General features: G+C 42.9%; 1 protein-coding gene and 1 long non-coding RNA gene across 5 annotated transcripts in view; one reads left to right on the forward strand and one right to left on the reverse strand.

The window, feature by feature from the left end:
- Positions 1 to 6,108: 6,108 nt before the first annotated feature.
- LOC136006880 (uncharacterized) lies at positions 6,109 to 7,867 on the reverse strand. Its single transcript, XR_010609303.1, has 2 exons — positions 7,607 to 7,867; positions 6,109 to 7,326 (listed from the first exon to the last, which is right to left on the reverse strand). It is a non-coding gene; the product is annotated as an uncharacterized LOC136006880 (long non-coding RNA).
- A 2,305-nt stretch (positions 7,868 to 10,172) lies between these two features.
- Positions 10,173 to 20,030, forward strand: part of SCAF11 (SR-related CTD associated factor 11) — a 46,568-nt gene continuing 36,710 nt past the window's right edge. For 3 of the 4 annotated variants that reach the window (XM_065690120.1, XM_065690352.1, XM_065690199.1), the window contains exon 1: positions 10,173 to 10,243. The gene's annotated coding sequence lies outside the window, so the exon portion shown is untranslated. Of the gene's footprint in view, positions 10,244 to 10,965; positions 11,092 to 20,030 lie in introns of those variants that run through there. The other variant, XM_065690283.1, reaches the window with a different exon arrangement.

Here is a 20,030-nt window from a genome sequence, read left to right on the forward strand (position 1 = left end):
TGCCACAGAGAAGGCAGGCTGAGGGAGACGATCCTTCACCTCTGCTCAGCACTAGGGAGGCCCATCCTAGAGTGATGGGTGAAGTTCTGGGCTCCCCAATACAAAAGAGAGATGATAGAGCTACTGAAGAGAGCCCAGCAAAGGGCCACATGGATATGGAAGGGACTGGAACACTTCACGTATGAGGAGAGTGTGAGAGAGCCGGGGCTGTTCAGCCTGGAGAAGAGGAGGCTCAGGGGGATCTCATCAGTGTGTACAGATATTTGAAGGGAGGGTGCAAGGAGGACAGAGCCAGGCTCTTTTCATTGGTGCCCAAAGACACGACCCGAGGCAAGCGGCACAACCTGAAACACAGGTTCCTTCTGAATGTCAGGGAATACTTTTTCCATTGAGAGGCAACCGAGCACTGACACAGGTTGCCCAGGCAGGTTGTGGTTTCCATCCTTGGAAACATTCAAAAGGCTTCTGAACATGGTCCTGGGCAACTGGCTGTGAGTGGCCTTGCCTGAGCAGGGCAGGGCTGGACCAGAGGACCTCCAGAGGTGACTCCCAACCCCAACCATTCTGTGATTCTGTGAATTCTGACAAACAAATTGATACACAATGGGTCACAAAGACATATCCAGTGTGACAAGCACATGCAGACTATGAAGTGCAGTGGTTCTCTAAGGAGCTGCTGTGGGCAACAAGGGCTGTTACCCACAGTCATTCCACCTAAACAGATCTGCAGTAACAGCAAGCTGTTAGGGGAAGAAGATAACTATGACGGCATTGGTTCCTTTGATGGCTGGTCAGTTTGGTTTAAGAGCTCAGATCCCTTCTTATGTCTGACATTACATGATAGTCACAACCCAGACACTCTTTATATCTCCTGAGTCCAATGAAGAGATAATGAACAGCTTTTCCTTTCAGACACTACTCCAATGTTTGTCTTTCACCTCTGTGTCCCATGAGCCTTGCTTGGGTGACGTTCATACCATGGCAGTCCTGCTGTGCCCACACACAGAGCTGAGAGCAGCAGGGATGGAGACCCCACAGCATCCAGTGTGCCCCACGGCTCGGGGGCCTTGAGACTGCAGTCAGAAGGTGTCCAACTCACTGACTTCCTATTGGGAAGGTTACTTCATTCTTTTTAATTATTACTTACAGGTGTGCAGGTGCTTACAGCTTTGGTTAGATTTTCTTTTAGCATTTTAAAATCAAAGGACTAAGAAACGTTGGGTGGAAAAAAGCCCTGCTAGAAAAAAAAAAAAAATCCTATCTTAACTGTTGAAATGTAACCATAGGAGAAAAAAAATAAACCAAAACAACTGAAGAAAAACCCAAGGCATGTGATGATGGACCTAGGAAACAATTACATTTGTGTTTATATCCCGTGAGTAATCTCAGCGACTCAACAAAACTCTTCGAAGTGCATGAAGCTCAGCACCTCCTCCAGTCCAGCCCTGACAGAGGCTGCATTAGCTTGAGCACCATAACATTAACAACTCCTCCACCTAGCTGCCTTTTCTATAATGTCAACCTGAGCAGCTGCAGCCAGGCAGAGGCTCGTTGAAGTGTTATTTTGGGGGAAGTGCCAGAAATTATTTATTTCAACAGACTTTTGAACATGCTGTACTATTATTCTTAGAGTGTATTAAATGAGGTGTACTTTTAGGAGAGTGGCTGCTTAATTTTTGCTTTGGGTAAAAAGATTGTTTATTATGCACTAAAAATATACCAGCAGTATTAGATATCATTTAGGGATGTTCTTTTTAGTGATGCCTGTATTAGCAAGTCTGCTATGAAAAATGTGTTTATCAGATAGCTAGCAGCACTTCAGTTTGTACTGGACCATTAGCCAGCAACCTCACGGGTGACTCTATTGCTGTTTGTGGGTGATCAACTGGGGATTACTGGTTAGGGACTGTAATAACATAGCCCAGTTTGGGTGCAGTAAATCACTAACGTCCAAATTATGTTATCAACGTAAAGTATTTGATAATAATACAAAGCTAAATGACTGTTTGGAAAAGCTGATGTCAGTGGTGTTGGCACTGATGTACTTCATGTGAGCTATATAGCAAATAATCTGAAGTCTGAAATGATTTTTTTACAGGTTACAGCCAAGTTTTGTTCTTATTTTAGTCACTTGGATTATTGCCTGTGGTGTTCAGGACATGACATTTGCTGAATGCATCTAAAGAATGCATTTAAGGAAACATACACAACCAGAAAACTAGTTAATAGAAGTTAATAGACGAAATGGTCTGGAAGTGCCCTGAGAAGGTGCCCAGCCCCTGAGAGCCACTGCCTCAGAGCAACTCCTCTTCCAACTTGTGTGACACTGAACTATATTTCTGTTTCCTGCTTTCTCTGAAGAAAACCCATGCAGCCAGCACAGGGGATCAACAAGCTGAGTTGGCAGACTCAGACTTACCGAAAAGATGAAATAAGCTATCTCAAAATAAAAACAATCAAGTAGAATCACCTTTCCTTGTCACTGCCTCATCAACTCTACCAGCACTACCTAAAGTGAATGTGGATCATCTCCTCCCCTCTCGGAGTATTTCCAGACAAGCTTGGTTAACTCAAGTGAAGCAATCCAATAGTGTATTACTATCTCTAGTTATCTGCTTTTCCCTTTTGCTGCTTACAGCAGGCAGCAGAATTAATGTCTCAAATTACACAATGTACTGACATCCAGAACCATCAGTTTGGGATTTATTTGTTATTTGTTGTGATTTGTTACTTGTTTTTCCTGATTGTATTATTTGTTTTACCTGAAATGCAAACCTTCAGGAGAAAGACAGCTTAGACAGAAGGGGAAGGTAATTTCTCTTGGTATGAGCAGAAGACAGATGTTTCCTGGGAGACACTGTTCTGCATCATATTCTTTAACTTCTCTCGGATCACAACTAGATGGCATGGTAAGTTCCATTTCAGAGACTCCTGTTCATCCTCCAGTTACTGCCATTGTTAAACCACAGAGTTACAGACACAGAATTCCTCAACAGGGGGAACAGCAACTAGAGGGAATCTTGAGAAGTCTGGCGTATTCAAAAACTCAAAGAAGGGCAAACAGCACTGCAAGTCTCAAAATGCTGGACAACTGAGGAAGAAAAAGATTTCGAGCCAGATTTTTACTGGTTTTTATTGATCCACTGTAGTAGTTAGCCAACACTTTGGAGAAAGTAAGTCTGCACTAAAGATTCAGCATGTTAAATTAAATATATGGAGCTCTTCCATAGCAGAACCAGCAAAGGCCAAAGGATGTTCCTAACCTCTCCAAGTTAAATAACAAAGATCAGGCAAATCATTCTGCCCTTATCTAGCATGTAAAAAATCAACTAATGGACCTTTTGCATCTGCTTAAAACCTAAAAACTTTTAGATATTCATAGGAGTACAAAAGTATTGATTCTCATGAAACAAATCTATTAAAATGCAGTTTTATAGTATTCCCCGGTATGATTCAGATTTCATAAGCTCTTGATAGATGAGAGGTTTTCACCCCTCAGGGTAAACAAAAAGAATTAAAAAAGATAGGGAAGGAACACTGTTTTATAAGTTCACTGATGTAAGAGAGTTCTGGCATGCAGGGGCAGCAGTACCTCCATCTACAGAGTCCAGCTGCATGGTACAAATTAGGAGTCAACACGCAAATAACAAATCACCAATCAAGGCTCCTTTGTGACAGGCCTTAGAAAGGTTCCATTTTGTAGGGTTCTTTCAGTTCTTCAATACCACCCGGTATGCCTAGTTTATTACCTGTTCAAAATAAAGACAAGAAGAATTTGCAGTTAACAATTGCTTTAGCCGAAATACTGTAAACTAACCAGAAAGGTGCAATTTATCCACCTCCTCATTAATCAGAGAATTACAGAATGGTTTGGGTTGGAAGGGACTTTAAATATCATTTAGTTCCAACCCCCCTGCCATGGGCAGGGACACCTTACACTAGACCAGGTTGTTCAAAGCCCCATTGAGCCTGGCTTTGAACACTGCCAGAGATGGGACATCACTTCCAGGGATGGTGCATTAAATCAAGAATATTAATGGGTTTATTCCTACATCAAAAAGAAACGAAAGACAAGATCTTACTTGAATTACATTAAGAATCAGTTATTTATGAATTCAGCACATAATTTTAAACGTTCTTCTTCCTATTGCCACATGGGAAAAGTATACATTATTTTAATGTATATGCTTTCTATATCAAGAGGATTGAAGAGTTTCACAAATAGATGGCTGAATCTACAGCAGGCACAGGCTTGAGACTGAGAAGCAGAAACACTTTCAGCATTGGCTGAGAAGGAGGTATCAAAAGCTGAGTCTTGCCAAGCTGCCTATTTATGTAATATTAAATTATAACCATAAGGGCACTATGTAGCTTGAAAACACTAATTACACACTAATTTAGCAAATAATGCAGAGATTAATGCTAAAAAATCAAGAAATTAGAAATACAAAACATAAACTAGTACTTTTAGAAAGGAGAGTATGAAAAAGCAGAAATGGATACTGGGTTCTCTGCCATTCCTTGGTCATTTGAGAATGCAGGGTTTCTTGAAGAGTGACCTATGCAGCTGCAATCACGTAGCACATTCCTGGGCAATGTCTGAAAGCAATCATTATCACAGTTACAACCTGAAATACCCAGTCTCCGGCTATAGTTCACAGTGCCACCAGCACCTAGAACACACTGCACCTTTACAGTGTATGGCTTGCATAAGTGTTTCATGCCAGGTTTGTCCTGGGCATTCGTGAAGCACATGTGTGTCTGACTCACACATGCTATACAGCTCAGTGTGAGAAGAGGTTGATAGAGGAATTGGAATGTTTCATTGTATTTCTCCTTATTCTGGTTATCTGCACAAATATAAAAGACTCACCTTCCCTATTTCAGCTGTACTCGTTTCCTCTCGGTGCTACTGGTTAACCCTGCTCCCTTGCATCCTCCTCTCACTCTCTCACACAAACAGCCCCACAGCAAAACCCTTCTGCTCAAAGAGTTCAAGCCCACATGTGCCTTTGATTTGAGCTTAACTTGGCTTTTTAGTTATCTATCTCCTATAGCTCCTCTGAGACAAAGGGCAGTAGTTATACCCAACACTTTCAATCCTATTTATCACAACCTGTTGCAGCAAGTTTGAGGAAACCAGGAAGGCTGTTCAGGGTAGTGAAGAGGACCATTGCATAGCGTGATTCAGCTTAAGGGCAATGTGCTAAATTGGTCACCATGCCACAGATGCGAACACATAAGTTGGAACATGAAAAGAATGTGGGCCATATTTGCTAAGGAGTGCACTGTTGGGTTTTGTTAGAAATTGCAAGGTAGGCGCATATTATATGCTGGTGTGAAAAGCTCCAAGCATTTTTTGTCTTAAGACTGTGAATAAATGTGCTTGGTCACAGCTCACTGCTAGGATATTTGAAAATGCTCAGGGGAGCTCTTGGAATAATTGAAGACTGGTGTCTCCATGGCAGAATAACACCCATTCCATTTCTTGCTGAGGAAACAATATGGTTATATATTGTAAATTATGGATAATTATCTCACATCCTGTTTCCTCATAGGCCTAAACACAGGAAGCCTCTTCTTTTTCATGATATTCAATCTTGCTATTAATAACATCTTTCATTTCTACAGCGGGACGTACTCCAGAGGATTCCAGTCTATCTCCACGGAGCACAGTTGAAGTGTGACCACAACCTGGCATGGCAAGAGGAAAATTCCAGCCAACCAGTACTAAATTCCTCTGATCCTATATAAAAGGGCTGCTGCTATCCACAAGGAACTGAGAAAGTCTGATTTCCTAGCATTTTGTCCAGGATCTTCAGCTTCAGAGCCAGAACATGCTTTAATTGAATAGGAAACTCTCAGGAACTGACACATGGTTCCTGGATATGGAAATACAGTGAACCTGAAATGTGTGCTGCCAAATTTTATCTCATCTGATCCCACCCATTGGATTCTTTTGAAGCTTAGTGTTGCCAAAGATTAAGCCAACAAGGGGTTTTGTATTTAGCTCATTAAATGGTAAACACGGCTGATTCAAACACCAATAGTAATTATAGCTGATTACCCTCTTCTAATAATTTAGAAGACCAAAAAAAACAACCGAAGCAGAGGCTTGATAATTTTGTTTCCAACATGGGCCCTAGCATTTATTAAACAAATACAAGGAAAAAACCCAACCGAACAACAAAAAAAAAAAAAGCAGAAGTGTTCAATTCCTCATCAGTGTGTGCTAACTCATCCCACTTGTTTTTATTTATAGAACATCATGCTGTTTCCAAACAATGAACCCATGCATGCAAAAAGTAAGTATCTCAAACATCTTTTTTTTTTAAACCAGAGCAGAATTAAAAGCTTTAACATGGAAATAATAAGCTCAGTGCAGCCAACTATCTGAGGCATCTTGATACACAAAACACACAACCTACTTAGATGGTAGACATACATATGGAAGAACTTCAAAATGAAAAATTCCTTTAAAACAATGAGAACCCAAGTACTAAAGACAGAGATTTGAGGACACTACTTTATTGGAGCAATTAGCTAATCTACCCAGCGGTTTTCCAGTTAATTTATTTTTACTTTTTCATAGTTATCAAACAGAAGCTAAAGTCTAATCTGAAATTAAAGCAATAATCAAAACTCATTGCTGGAAAAAGGGAGAGAAGGAAAGATCCCCAGAAAAAATCAGGAAAAAAAATAATCAAGCAACTGATTTGTAAGACTTCAAAGGCAAGAAGAAAATAAGGAACAACACTGATTTTCCAGGAACAAAACTGATGCCAAACCAATGTCATTTCCTTTTACAGCAGAGTAACAGGGCCCTTGGAGAGGACAGACAGCATTTGTTGTGTATTTGACTTTAGCAGGCCTTTCAATGCTGTTTAACCTAGGAAGGAGGTCTAGATGGAATTTTAAAAAGCAAAAGCAGATAAATGTCTGTGTTAAAGGGACAATCTGATCCTGGTGCTCATGGTGGACAGGACCAAGTGTACCGGCTTTTGATGCAGCAGGAAGGATGCTGGTTATGGATCAGAACAACTTTCCAGAAGTACATACTTTAAACCAGAGAAAGACCCTGCTTGAGGAAGCTTTGGAAGAGTCCACCACCAGAGATTTTGATGAACAGACCGAATGAAGGAGTAACGTACGCATGACTGAGCATCCATGATGGCAGAGCAGATGAATGAGCTCTGAATAAACCCTCTGAGTCCACTTCAGACTTTTCTTATGTTGTTTGAATATATCCACATTCTTCAAAGCTCAAAATCCAAGAGCCAGTCAAGCTCAATCCACATCCACAAGCTGTGTCGGGGGAGGCTTAGCCTGGATATTAGGAAAAAATTCTTCACTGAGAGAGTGATCAGGCATTGGAACAGGCTGCCAGGGAAGTGGTGGAGTCACTGCCCTTGGAAGTGTTCAGAAAACATGTAGATGATGCCTCAATGACACAGCTCACTGGTGGACTTGGCAGTCCTGGGGTAACAGTTGGACTTTATGATTTTAAAGGTCTTTTCCAGTGTAGCTGATTCTATGCTTCTAGTATTCTAAGCTCAGAATCCAATAGATGAATCATTCATTGCTCAAACAAGCATATGTCACATACCTCCTTTCCTGCCATCTTCACCTCAGATCCCAGTGATATTTCATCTACTCCTTCAGGCCAAACCCTTCTTGATTTCTGAGAAAAACATTAATAGGTATGTGTATGAGTGGAGCCTGATAAATTTATGTGTGCCTATATCATAGGCTTTGCAGAGGTTAGTAAAAAATCAGAGCTCATGACCCCCTATTTCTGTATCCCTTAACAAAGCCTGAACTTCTTGCTCTCCCTTTCACCAGGCACAGATCTGCACCTCACATTGACAGAACTGACAGACCGCTCATCCTTGATGGGCTGGTTCTGGAAGCAGTTATCCAACTGGACAGCATTAGCCTCAGCTGAAAACCTCTGTGGGCTGGAACTTCATGTGCACATAGGAAAACTCAAGACATATTTGCCAGAGCTGACAACAGTAAGGTTCCAGATTCTTCTTTCCATCGTAAACAGCGTACAGTAGTGCCCAGTCCAAAAGGTAGATGAGAAAGGGCCAAAGCCTTTCCTCCATTATTCTGTATCTTGAAGTTGTGTGAGTAGCTATAAGCGCCAGAGCTGGAACGGACATCAGATACACAATGAGAGGATAAAACAAAAGCACAGACAGCACCTCAGAAGTGATGAGTGCTTCTCTTTGCATTCCTCTCTTTCACAGACACCCCTCTTCAGCTTGCCTGGCTCTTCTGTGCAAAATGACCTGTGTGGTATGAGTAGATGACAGCAATGTCTTCACGATTTGTGATAGAAGCAGTGAATACCGAGGCTTTCTCTGTGTCTGAGTCCCAAGTGACTCAGTAGTCATTTTAATTAAAAGACTCAACAGTAACAAGTCATACATACAGCAGTTCTGTATAGTATGGCCTCTTCGCAACAAAACCTTACCTCTGTGGCTGGCTAGTCAAACACAGAGCTGGTTTTCTGCTACTGTTCCCCCTTCTTAATTGCTTCAGTGTATTGTGCTAGGGTCATTCCAGATTTCGGTCTGTTCAAAACACAGCACTGAGTCATCTTTATAACAGGGCTTTCTTTAATCCCAGCCTTCCAAATCCTTTCTTTAGATGATCTCATTGAAGATTTGGAGAGTTCATTAAGCTTAATAACTTAAAGTCAGATTTACCATAAAGATTTCATCTCCATCCATAAGCGTGTGCTTTCCAGCCTATGGCTACAGTCTTGCTTCTTAATACATTTCCCTGCAGTCTGCTAATGAATCCAGTCTTTTCCTTTCTTCCTGTGACTCTTTTACACGCTGTCCCCACAGGCTGCCCTTAGTTAATTCAAGTTCTTCCGAGTTAATCCTAAATTAATACTTCACCAGTAATCATGGCAACTAATAAGATGTCGTCATTCTTGTCTGACGCTGATATGCATTGTGCTTCACTCAGGCTGCAACAACCGCATTCCGGCCGCGAAGAGACGCTCAACCGAGGAGCTGCTTCCCCTTCGCTGTGGGCTGTTGCTACGGCAGATGCGTTGCCCTGGGGGGTTCAGCTTAGGGTTTGGCGCTCCCGGCAGCGCCCCAGTGCTTCCGAGACCGTGCGCAGGAGCTATGGGCACGCTCGCACAGCCCGGCAGCGCCGTGATGGAGCTGCACGAACAGGACTGGTGTGCAACAGCTGCTGCCGCACCGAACAACTTTCTGCTCGCTATTTCCAGCATGTATGACCAAGTGTGAAGCTGCTCTAAAACACTGGCTATACAAACAGAGGAGAACTAAACCTCGCTACTCCCACCACGGACCCCACCGCAAGCGGGATCCGCGCCGCCGCCGTCCCCTCACAGCGCCGGTTCCGGTCCCCGACCGCAAACACACGGGGACCGCCCCAGCAGCAGCATCCGGCCCCTAACCCCACGGCCGCCATCGCCCCGGACGGCTGAGGCCTAAGCCCGAAGGCCATCCCCCCCGCTCCCTCCCGTGGTGCTGCGCGGCCGCAGGGCTCCGGCCAACGCTGCCCGTCTCTGCTTTAATTAAACCGGTAATTAAAAACACTAATTAAAACCAAGCCCCTCGGGGCGCACCCACGGCGCGGCAAGATGACGTCACCGGCGCGCGGCCCTCGGCCACCGCCCTGCCGCCACGTCGCCACCAGGGGGCGCACCCGCCCGCGACTCGAGACCCCGCCCCGCCCCCCTCTCACCCTCCTTCCATTGGCTCCTCGCTGGCCGGTGGGGGCGGCGGGTCACGTGCCCCCCCTTCACGCCTCCCCCCGCCCCCTTCAACCGCTGCCGGAGGACCGATCCCACAATGCCCCTGCCGCGGGTAGCGGGGCGGGGCGGTTTGGAGGCGTCTCGGTGGTGGCTGCGTCGCCCGCCCGCCGCCACGCCACCGCCTCCGCTCCGTAGCCCCCCCCCCCCGCCTCCCTTAGGCGGAAGGTGGCCCTGCAGCGCCCCCCCGCGGCTCCCGCCGGCGCTGCGCACTGCCGGCCGCGCGAGGACATGTGGCCGGGCGGGCGCTGAGGGGGCCCCGCCGAGCCCGCCTCGCCTCGCCTCGCTGCCGACCGGGCACACGGTCCTCGGCCGCGGCGGCCGCCGCTCCCGGAAGTCCCGAGGAGGAGCGAGGTCATCGCGAGGAGCCGGAGCCGGAGCCTCCGCTCCGTGCGGGCGGCCGCGGGGCAGTGAGCGTGCGAGAGGACGCCGCGGCGCCAGGTGAACGCCGGGGGCCAGGGCGGGCGCCTCCCTCGGGAGTGTCTGTGTGGCGGCTGAAAGAGCTTGGGGCCATTCCCGGCAGCGGCCCGGGCAGGGTGCCGGCGGGCCGGCCGGAGGGACGGAGGGGAGGAGAGGGGTGCGGGCGGTGCTGCCGTCCCGCTCCGGCCGGGGCCTTCGCCTCGGGTGGCAGCCCGCCTGGCTCGAGTGCCCCTTCCTCCCGCCGGGCAGAGGGCGGGGTTTGCTGCCGGTCTGGGGCTTCCCCCCCTCCTGTCCCCTCCTCTCGCTGCCCGCCTCGTGGCGCCGGCCGGGTGGGTGACCCGGCCCGGTACTGGCTCTCGGCCGCCGTGACAGGCCGCTGCGGGCGCGGGGGGCCGGCTCCCGCCAGCCTCGTTTCCCGAGGCGAGAGGGGAAACAAAGGGGGCGAGCCGCTGTGGGCCGGAGAGCACCGGCTCCCTCCGCGCTGCCGGCTGCCATCGGGGCACGATGACCGGCAGCCCTGCCTGCCCGGTGATCCGTGAGCGGGGCGGCCGCAGGGACCCTCTCGCCGCGGCGCTGGCCTGAGCAAAGATCCCGGCCCGGGGCGGCAGCGCTGTCCCGCAGCTTCCCGGGGTTGCAGATACCGGCAGCGGAGTTAGCGGAGACTTTGCAGTTGTGGAGGAAGTTGCACGGAGAGGCTGTGCTTAAAGCCCAGCTCAGCTGTTGTGGCATCGCGACTGACTTAAACAGCAGTCAAGTTGCACAGAGTAACACTGGAGCCTGAATGTGGTGCGGTTATCAAGCCGGTGAGGCTCCAGCCCTGCTTGTGGTTTAGAGTACATTGTGTCCTAGTTATTTCTTTTTTCCCTTTGGTGAGTATTAAAGAGTATTATTAGCCTGAGCCTCAAATGTAACTTATCTTTGAGAAGCTGTCTCCGCGTTTAAAACTTCAAAACAGTTTTGGTAGGACTAGAAATGGTCCCTTTCCTCTCACTGCGCTTGTGTTTTAGACTGCTAATTAATTATAAACTTCCAGGAAGAATGACATAACAAAAGAGGCCAAGTAGCTACTGTTTGTTTACCAGTAACTAGGTACTCCTGGCAAAGAATCGTTTATTTAAAATGCTAAGAGATGGTGAAAGCTGCTCACAACTAATTAATTATATAATGGAATGTCCCTGATTATTGAACAGCTATTTTAAGATTGTAATTTTATAACTTCAGGAACCTTTAAGGGAGCTCTGGCTAAGCTAACTTAGTGTCTGATGTTACGGTTGCGTATCGCTAATGTGTTGGGGCTTTTAATTTTCTTTCAGTGAATGATAGTTTTAAGTGAAGCATAATCTAGCTTGTGTGTATTTCTGTATGGGTATTCATACTCTTGCACATGGAAGGAGGATGGCTGAAGTCTTTAGACACTTTTATCATGGATTCTTTCGATCTTAGCATAGATACCAGGCTTCTTAAAAGAAATGACAGGATGACAAAAAAATAGCTATTATTTTGTTGATTATATGTGGTAATCCGTGTCTCTGTTTTACATGGAAAGCTGTATTATATGTTTCCTTTAGAATTTCTAGGAAGATAATGTTTGTTGTTGTGTTTTCCTTGGATGAGAAGTAGTTGGAGGAGGGGCTGTTTATGCTCTTAGTCACAATGTTAGATCTTTTGCAGCTTTCCTTTCAGTGGTTTACATTTGTTGATGTGTCAATTTCCAGAGTGATAAAAGGCCCAAATAAAGAAATCCATCAATTTTCTTTCACATTCAACTTCCCTTACAGTCTGCTTGTAAATTAGCAGAACAGACAACTGTTTTGTGGCCTGGGGGGGGAGTGGGGTGGAAATCTCTCTCTTCCAAGTAGTCTTGAAAGAGAATGTTTTTTCAGGCCTTCTTTAGTAGCAGGTTTATGGGTTCACTATTTTATCTCGTTATCCATATTACCTTTAAATTTGGGAATGCTTCTCCAGGAATTTGATTTTCTTGAAACCTATAGTGCTTGAACACAGTGTGAAGGTTGAGTTTGATTTCACAAGGAGATGTGAGTTTGTCTTATTTTCCAGTTATTCAGCTATTGCTTTTGAAACATCCAGATAATAGTTTCTTTGTTCTCTCAAGTTACTGTAGTTTGACGCAGTTGATGCATGACTTCTACTCTCTGGTTTTCTAAAACTTGTAGATGGTTCCGCTCATGATATGTGATGGTTCTGTTACAAACATTTGTTGTTGTTTTCCTGTTACAGGGATTCTTTGTAGAATCTTCTGTTTTCCACTATCCTCAGTTTTCCACTGTGCAAAACTGGAAGTTATTAAAGTTGGCTTTATTTAGTAATTAAAGGGTAAATTTATTTCAATTAATGCTATATTTAAACATGCATTATATTGGGGGGGACGGGACAGACACCGCTGCTGGAAAAAGTCTGATGGACTGACTTGCTATACCTGCACTATAATTCTTGAAGCCTGGCCTTCTGACAGTTCACTGTTCACTGCTGGGATTTTCTTCGCCAGCAGTCCAAGGTGAGGGAGAAAAAATGTTCTTCCAGTTAATAGTAAGGAAACCGTGCAGTCCAGTTCCGGTTATTCATTGTGGTCAACCATTGTATCAAGTTGTCTGAATGAGTTCTGAAATGGTTACAGCTAATCTGCTAAACTGTTTTAAGATTAAGGTTTTATAAGTTTCAGCATTGCCCAAATTTTTTTACCTTTCCCTCCTGCCCCCTCTCCCCCAAGTTGAAAATGTTAAATAGATTGATACTCTAACCCTTCTTCTGTAGTCATGAATACTGGGGGCTCTAATGTGCATGTTCGTTAGAGCACTCCTCCTTCATGGCTTTTCAGCAGTGTGAGCACATGCTGTTTCATCTGTACGTACTAGTCCACCTTGCCTTGGAGTTTAGCATCCTTTATCTGAGAGGATATGAGTGCAGTGACACTGTGTCTTCTTTTCCCTACTTCTTTGATCTCTTTGTACCCAGAAACTGAGGATATGGGCACAGTTTACATGCAGAAGGCTGTGAACATCTCTGATTTGGGTTTGGAAGTTGCTTAGTTTTGGTCCCTTGAGCTACTTGAGTAGTAGGGAGATTCTCTTGTGTAGGAAGTTAGCTGCAGTTGTAAAATAACAAATGGAGGACTGCAGCCACTGGAAGATGGAAGGTGAATGCACGGCTGCCTTTCTGTTCCCTGAAGCTGCAGCTCTGCTGTCCTGAACAGTTACCCATCACCTCTGAATGCTTGTCTGTTGAAGCGCCAAAGGCACAATATTGGGTAGGGCGCTCAACAGTTGAATGTGCATAATTAAGTATTTTAGTGGCCCATACCAGATTCAACAATTAGTTTTTCTGTCAGGAGTTGGATTTTGGGTTTTTTATTATTATTTAAAAGTGCCAAGGAAATTGCCTTATACTTTTAAAAACATTCAGGTTTTCTACATCTTATTTTTATGGCACTTCAGGTAGTTTTCCTCAAGACTTAGATGGAGAAAGAAATTAAATTTAACCAAATGTGGAAGTTCTCACTCATAGGCTGGGGCAAGTAACTGCCTTGACAAAGGATGATCGAAATACTGCATTTAATTATGTGTAAGTAGGCAATATTGAAATTATCTTCGGGTAGAATGCATTTATTCAGGTAACATTACGCATCTGTAAGCATCTGTGCCTTACGCTTGTGTATGTTGTGCTAAAATGAGTATTTTCTCATTTTTTATTATCAAATAATACTGTCTTACAGATTATTATGGTGAATGGTAGTATACTCTTTTTTTTTTTTTTCTTTCCCCATGAGAACATAAAGTTTGAATTTTAACTCGGGAGCACTCATAGAATGCTCCATGAACTCCATGTTCAGCAAACACGAAAAAGTAACATTCTAATTTTATGTTTCTGTGGCCAGTGGTATTTCTTAACTTTCTGAGATTTTTGTGTATAAATATTGAAAGGCGCTCTATTCATGTTTAGAGAGAATTGGGAAGACCAAGGAATGTGAAGCTTCTTTCAGAAGCTGTTTTATAAAGCCTGATACTGTGGTAAATTGCAGTATCTGATTACTTTTTCTAACAGACACTAATAGTAATGTCTGTCTTAATGCAGTTTTTATTTAAGGATTAGTGAACTCCCATTAAAATGCAATCTTTGTTCCAGTGTTATTTGGTCTGTAAGTACTGCTTAACTGTGATCTGCCTTCAAAGGTACTATCTGTGAGTAAACCCAAGTGATGCATTTAATGATGTTTGGAATTTTTCCAAGGTAGTACGAAATTACTCGAAAACATCAAGTGAATTAATGCGTGTTGTCTTTTTGCTTACCACCTGGCTTTTGTTAGACTGCCAGCAGTAATAAGAATGTGAAATTCTGTGGGATCAGTGTCTGACAGAAATCTTCATGTATGTCCATAACTTTAGATAGCAACAAAGGCCAGAACTTGAAGACCTCTACCTTTCTTGATGCACTCCAGGAGAGACGGAGACCCTTACAACAAACTGAGCTGTACTGATATTCATAACTTGAGGTTTAAGGTAAAATCTGAAGGTAGATGAGCAGTCTTATTTGGGCTTCAGCAATTCTGGATATGGAGGAACAACAAAATTCTTCTCTGTTTTCTGTACAACCACTGAATAAGCACTTGTACACAGTTTTGCTTGTTTTAAACATACTTGGTTTATTACTTGTTATGTGAAAAGTAGTGACCCCTGTGGATATATATAGGTGTAATGGAAAGTAACTGGAAGTCTTATGAAACAGTTGGAGGAAAACAGTTTGTAAGGACTACCTTGAACTCATTGGAGTTTTGTTTTAGAGATGTTATCAAATGAAATTACCTATAACAATGAAGGTGAAGTATATTCTTCTCTCTAAACCTATGCAACTGTGATTTTTATGATGTGGTTTCATCAGCCCAAACAGGAAAGGCATCTTATGGAAGTCTCGGATAAGTCAGTTGGGATCAGTGGTTGTGTTGTGGTTATTCTGGCAAGAAATTTTGAATGAGAATGGGGTTCATCACTGTTGAAAGATTCTAGTATTGCTGATGCAGGAAGCTTAAGTTCTTTTTGAAGCTTTGCAATGAGATAGAATAATTAATTACAACAAAACCTAGGTTGGTTACTTAAGGATTCACAGTAAAGTACCATTTTTTAATAGGTAATTTCTTGATGCTATCTATATAGTAAAAGCAACCCAAAATGGTGATCAGGCTGTTTTTTTATTAGTAGATTCTCTTCACAAGTTGAAAGGAAAGATGATGTGGTTCAGGTTCTATTTTCAAGCTCAGATTTGGGTTTTTTCTCTTACATGGTTGATAGTTTCTGTTGCCTTTTGTGTGTTGCTGTTGGTGTTAAGGAAACCTTTTCTCACATACCTGTCTTCTATTCCTGGCTACGTTTTTCTAGCTTTATTTTAGTTATCCTGAAAATGATAGCTCAGTAAGTGCTGTGAAAGCAAGAGCAACAGTAATTGAAACTGCTTAATCCCCATCTATCTACTACTTCTGCAATTATATGTAATGCATTGTTACTCTACAAATACTGTTGGAGATCTTGTGCAAAATACAGTTGCACTTAAAATTATTTCAGTTGTCATAAATTCTTTATTTTTTCCAGCATTTTCCAAAAGTAAAGCATTTCTTTTTGTTGGAGATTTGTGGGAGGTTAGTGTAGGGTTTTGAACTGAGCTTATAAAATACTGTTATTCAAAGTCAAAAGAGGCTTTAGGACCGTGTTTTTGACACCTAGTGCTTCATCTAGTGCTTTTTCTTAAAAATATGCCTCTGAGAGACAAAATATATTTTTAAATGGCTGTGTAACTTTCTTTTTGTTTGTTTTTGAATCGGTGTCTGTATATTTCACATGTAAGCTGAAACTACTTTTTATGGAAACTTTTTTTAATATCAAAATATATTACTAAACTCTTGGTTTGATGCTTAGAATGAAAGAACAGCATGCTTTTAACAGAAGACTCGAATTCAGTATATTTTTATCAAATATGTGTGTATGATTCTATGCAGTTTTTTGTAGTGCATTTTTTCCATTTTAGTAAATCCATAAAATTATAGGGAAGTCTGTACATTGCTTAAATTTTGTTAGAGGTATGCCCTTCAGTTTGCAGGGGTTTGACATTTGGAAGCTGAGAAGTAAGACTACCATGATTTGGGTGAAAGAAAGAATAAGGCCAGTCTGTAATGGGACAATAGCATGCTATGTCTTCCTTAGCTGGATTCAGCTCTCTTCTTTGGCACAATATACTTTTCTAATAGCCTACCACTCTGGTTTTGTTGCCCAGTTAATTTTTTGTATATTAAATGTGCTTCTTGCTGTTGCTGCTGCCCCTGAGCTTTTCATTTGAGTTCAGTCTTACTCTGTTAGTTTTGCTCATCATTTTGCCTCCCACTGTTAAAAAGAAACAGGTTTCCAGTGCTGTCTTTGCAAGGTCTTTTGGTTCAGCTCGTGCATCCCTGGTGTTTAAATCCAGTTATTTGGGTATGTTTAGGATGGTATTAAGAAAAATAAAGATGGTCTTCCTAGTTTTTTTAGCATCAGAGAAATGATTGCAACAAGTCCTGCTGTGTTGCCATAGCATTGGCTGAAGTATGCTCATTCATCTGGTGGGAATGTTGCATGTGCAGTGTAGCAATGGGATAGGAACTTGAAATTATTAGTGTCTACTAAGCACAGATTCAGTTTATGGGAAAATAAGTGCAATGACTAGTAACAGTGTCTTGAGTAAGTGCAAACTTGGTTTTCCCACATCTGTGACATGGCTAGATTTGGAATGGTTGCTAGTGTGGAAAGCATGTTCTTGGTCTCAGTGACCCACTGCCAAGTATCTGCTCTTTGGTAGAAAGCATGAAAACACCAGTGCTTCCCAGTGGCTGGAAAAAGTACTTTTTTTTTTTTTTTTTTTTTTTTTAAGCTGTTCTTGGAAATGGCTGACCCATTTTTGCTGGCTTTGGTATGTAACGCTATCCCTTCCAGCTGCAAAAGCATGCATGTGACTGAGGACCCTCAGCAGCGGAAGGCAAGGTCAGGAGTTTATGTTGATTTGATTTAGTTGCTTGGACCATGTGCACCATGACAGTAGTACCTAATCCCTAATTAGTTCCTGTTATTTCTAAATCTCAGTTTCATCCAGTTTAGCCAGATTACTGAACTGTACGTTTTGTGAGAGAATGTTACAAATTATGTGTACACTCTTTTTCATATTTCTTTGTATTATGTTAATCATTATGGTACTTCAGTGTTTTATCAATCAGTACATGAAACAACATGACTTAGCCCCTGGCATACACATATGTCATCCCTATAGTGGTGTTTGTGCTATGATGTTGCTTCTGTTGGGAGTCTTACCGTACACATACACATGTGAAACAGCAGTGAATATTATCTTCTTTTGCAAGTACTGGTTTGGAAGGCAAAATAGGGTAGTCTTAATTTCTGTAAATATACATTTCATCATCTTACATCAGTCTTTAGAAGGTTCTATTTATCCTGTCTTCTGTATAAATGAAGCTGGTTTTTTTTCCAGGGGGAATTAACCATGGTTCCAATGAAGTGTTACTTCTTAGGGTTATCATGGACCAAGCCCTGCACTTTTGTAAAGATTGGGTCTGTCATTATCTTGTATAATACAGAATATCTTTGGAAAGCAGTGTTAGGAGTGGCAGCCTTACTGAGGAGCTACCATGCAAAATTGCCTTAGTTCAGCGTTCAGGAAAACTGCACAGCTTTGTCCTTGCTGGCTTTGCATTGTCAAGAGCTGACAGAGGCTTGAGTAAGCTAGTTTGTCCTCTGGCAGAGTGGATCAGGGTTTTCTCACAAACTTGAGTAATGTCCCTAAAGAGCCAGGAGGGATGCACACATAGCTTTAAATTGCAGGTTAGATTGGTCAGCACAGGACTTTGAATTAAATGAGACTGCACTGTGACAGCTAACTCCCCAAAGTGCTTTTTTAACTTCTTCTGTGCTGACTAGTAAGTTTAACTTCATCTAGTTCTCAGTCTGCCAGCTGAATTTGCCTAAGCAGTGGGCCATCTTGGTTGTCAATGGTCACCCTGAATTTTCTGATAGTGTAGAGGTGTCATTTCACTAAACTTTGGCCTGTAATGTCATGTGGTCTGGTGAGTAACCTCATAGCTGCTGGCAGATGCTGAAAATGCTGGAGGGATAATTGATTTTTATTGACTTTGGAGGAACCTGCTGAAGTACAGTTTCTCCTTCCTGCTTACTGGGTGCAAGCCCTTAAAATGAGTTCAGAGACATTCAGAACTTCTACGATAGATGTATTCTAGTGGAACAAAGTATTTTGTGGTTGATAGTGCAGAAAGATGAAAATCAAATTTGCCTGATGGTTACTCATCAGTGCCTAGTAACTAGCTTAGTACCAAACTCAAATTTGTCGTGTCTGAGAGGTGCTAACTGCTGTGCAGGCTTGTAATCAGCATTCTTTCACTTCTTCATGAGCTTTCTCAGAAAATGGGGCTCAGCCTTGTGTGGTAGAGTGGTGAGAACTAATATGTACAGGGAAACTTTCTTCAGTGTGTTTTTGACGAAGAGAATTAATATCCCTTTGATGCTTTAACTGTTCTGGTCAAACATCATACGTCTTCTGGCTTGCAGAAGTATCAGTCTTTATGTGGATCATCCCACTAGTTATGTGGATGCTCCTGCTTCTGACGAGCAAATCAGCCCTGGCATGGGTGTCATGTTTGTGGGGAGGAGGGGTGATACAACCATGTTTTGCAAACCTTGGTGCCTTGTGTTGTCTTTAGTTATCTACTACTTAAGACTGATAAAATGGCTCACTGTTTTGGATGGTTTCTTGGGATGGGATTTGGAATTTCACTGAAGACTGTGATAGCTTTGCTATCAGTTGGCTTTTACCACAAGGTTTTTGAGTTTGTTGTTTTGTTGCTGCTTGTTTTCCCAGTGCTAATGATTCTTCTGTAATCTGCATCCTTATTTTTATTACTCACTAAAACCCAGCTACTTTAGGAAGGAGAGGATTGTGAAGCCTGGTAGATCAGGGGCCAGCGGCATGACTGAGATTCTGAGGTGAAGAGGTGCTTGTGCCACGCATGTGTTTCCCAGTACAGAGAGAGACGGAAAGTTCCTTAGTAGGTACCTGTTGATGATACTTTGTTCCTATCTTCAGTTTTTCATATGGGTAAATCTGTTATGTTTTGTGTTTCTTTTGGGTTTGATGATAACTCTTAACAGCACCATGCTGTTGTTAGAAGTATTAACAGCAAAGTACAAGTTTTGTGATATAAGTACATTGCCCTTTTTTTCCAGGTTGGTAGTCTGTCTGTTTAGTTCTGTGTTGTACTGAAGCTTTTTGGATAGGAACTTTCTAAGTAGAACTAGAACATGGTCATTTACCCTTAGACATCTGAATAACCTATAATGAATAAAGTATTCGTCAGGTACTGTTAGTAATTGTAGAATACTAAAGAAACTTGTGGATCATCATGACTTGTCACGGCATGGATACATGAAATGGTACTGCAGGCACTGTTTGTGTACCTTCTTATAGTGTCCAGTAAACAAAAGTGTTTTAAATGCTAGACTGTAGAGTTCAATCTGATCTGTAGCAGCACTTCAGCATGTAACATTCTCTAAAAGACTTGGTGTGTCCCCTACAGTTTATAGAATATCTCAAATATGTGAGGTCTTATAAAATGACATCTTTTTTTCTGCCCTTATGTTTTGCCTATGTCTTGCAGGTAGTCTTTTGTTAAACTTTGGTGAGGAACATTGCCTAGTCCCTTGAGTTACCATGAAAAGTTCTCTGTGGCAGATTTTGAGCCAGTTTATGA

Source organism: Lathamus discolor, chromosome 1, assembly GCF_037157495.1.
Source record: "Lathamus discolor isolate bLatDis1 chromosome 1, bLatDis1.hap1, whole genome shotgun sequence".
NCBI lineage: Eukaryota > Metazoa > Chordata > Aves > Psittaciformes > Psittacidae > Lathamus > Lathamus discolor.